The sequence below is a fragment of the Chionomys nivalis genome, chromosome 21 (genome assembly GCF_950005125.1).
Source record: "Chionomys nivalis chromosome 21, mChiNiv1.1, whole genome shotgun sequence".
NCBI lineage: Eukaryota > Metazoa > Chordata > Mammalia > Rodentia > Cricetidae > Chionomys > Chionomys nivalis.
In genome coordinates, this window is record NC_080106.1 from 29162307 (window position 1) to 29164908 (window position 2602).

Genomic DNA, 2602 nt, shown 5'->3' on the forward strand with positions numbered 1-2602 from the left:
CTCACAACTGTCTGTAACTATGTTTTCAGGGAATCAGACACCCTCTTTGCTTCTCAGTGGGTATTAAGCACATGTGATATGCATATACACACAAGCAAACAAAATACCTATACCATGTATATAAAATAAAATTTACAAAATGCAAATCACTAGTGAAGTATTTTGCATTTCTGAATGGGTATTTGAATTGAATACTTATGAGCCACCATATAGATTCCAAGACCCAAACCCAGGTCCCCAGGAAGAGGAACCAGTGCTCTTAACTGTCAAACCAATTTTTCTACAGTGTTTCTTCATCTATATATTGAGAAATTCTATAGTTACAGAATAATGTGTGGGAATAACTATGTCAGAATTCAATATTATATTATGTGACTATTTTTATATGAACTGTAAAGAGACTAAGACAGAAGAAAACATTGAATAATTTACTTACTTCCAAGAATAATGTATTTATTTTTTTCAATTTGGATTATGTTACTAGATTTTAGGATCTAGGCTTTGATTTTTTTTTTTTTGTGAATATGGCAGTGAATTTCCTTTTAATTAAAGACAACCAGGACAAATCCATTAACTATCAAAAGCTACATTTTATGAAAAACAATCTTCATCTTTAAAAAACATTTAATCATACATATTTACAGTATATGCTTCTTTCTTTTCAGGATTTCACTATCGCCTCCAGTTCTTCAGCTGGCATCAGGCACTTAATCGCTGCTGGCTCTGACTCATAGAGATCACAGGTTCAGAAATCTCAAAGGTCTTCACAATCTCCTCCCAGTCACGGTAACTCAAGGCTATAATTCCTTGGCTCCTCATTTGCGTGTTCTGTTCAATTCCCTCGTTTTCTTCATTAATCACTGGCTCTATTATCGGTAGTCGGTCTTGGTCAAGTCTTATTCTCGCAAAACCATCCCGTATAATGAAGGAAACATGAAAGATGTTTTCCACTGTGCGGGGGAAAGAATGTGGATCGACCACAAAATCAAAAAAGGACATTGGCGTATCAGGGTCTTCTCTGAAGTAGGTCTGCAACAACCCCAAGATCCTTTCTACTTCCTTCTCAGTTGCTTCTTGATGAGATTCCTCCATGCATTTCAACTGAGCAGGCATTGCCCGCTGCTCTTCTATCATGCGAGGCTGTCTTGGTCGATCACTTCGTGGCTTTGGCACAGGAAAGTCTCCATGTATTGAACCCAACAGAAAGTGGAATGTATGGGTTTTATTAAAGGTGTTTTCTGCTGTTTTGCCTGATATTTTCCAGGAGTCATAGACAATTAATTCAATATCAGTTCTATCTTCATCACGGATGACTTCTTCAGCTTCTAGTGGATTTACACCCATATGTGTCAGTAGCATTTCAACGTATCTTAACATGTCGAATGAGCTTAGGTCAGAGCGCAGCTGTTTGGCTTTCTCTTTGCCCAAGTCTGAAGCCAGAACGAGAAACTGGGCATCTAGAACTGCTTCTCTTGCTCTTGATACTTCATTAAACAGAGTGTTGGCCTCTTCAAGGACCTCTGTTAATTTGTCACCAGCATTCAGTATGTCCTCCCGGTTTTCTTACGTTGGACGGAGTTGATGAGAGCGCGGTACTGATGGCGGATCTGGCGGCATAGGCCCTGATCGTACTCGGCCTCCAAGCAGGCCGGGTCCATCAGCTTGTCCCCGGAATCAGACGGTTCGGTGTCCTCCAAGCTCGGGCGCTCCGCTGCCTCCCTGCGCTCGGGCGCGGAGCCGCGGCGGACCAGCGGAGACCGCGAGCGGGAACGGGAGCGGGTGCGATCCCGGTGTGGGTCGCGGCTCCGACCCCGACCCTCGGACCGGCGGCCACTCTAGGCTTTGATTTTTTAAAAATAAATTTTTATTTTAAGGGGTTCTCAGTTTGACTCAAAGAGAGGCAGCTGCTTTGTCCTTCACAACAATATTGATGTAAAGAAGGATTTAAAATTTTAATTATAAAAGTATATTTATGTCTTCTTTTGCCTCTTTAGCTAATATACCTAGCATATGTTTTCTTTTGGCCTTTTGGTCAAAAACATTAACATATTTACTATTTGACTTTTCTTTTTTTATTCTTGAGAAATTCATACATTCATTCAATGAAATATCATCATATCTGTCCCTATTTTACCTCCCCTATTTCCTCCAATATTCCACCATTGTACCCCTCCCATTTCCACATCTCTTTTTATATAGAACTCACTAAGTCCAGTTAGTGTTACCCATAGGTGCATGGGGCTGTGGCCATTCACTGGAATATGAGAATCCGATGAGTAGCTTATCATCATCTGACTCCTTCTTTATCCACCCCATTGGCTCTTAAATTCATAACCTGTTTTGAATTGCATATATAATAATATTGCACATATATTAATATATATAGGCAAATTGCTGAGTCTATTTAATGTAGTTCATATGTGTTTAGTGCTGACAGTTTGGTATTAGGCATCCTGTCATCAAGGGCTCCCCAGCAGAAAATGGATTCTTCCTGTCTGAGCAGCCATCAGTTGCCCATAGCTCTTCATCTACGTGTAGGACCTTGTAGGATTTTCTACATCCATGTTGGTATTCCAACTGCTGTTATCATGGTGCAAGTATT

General features: G+C 40.4%; 1 pseudogene; it reads right to left on the reverse strand.

The window, feature by feature from the left end:
• Positions 1–530: 530 nt before the first annotated feature.
• On the reverse strand, positions 531–2288 carry LOC130863971 (non-structural maintenance of chromosomes element 4 homolog A-like; annotated as a pseudogene).
• Positions 2289–2602: the final 314 nt, after the last annotated feature.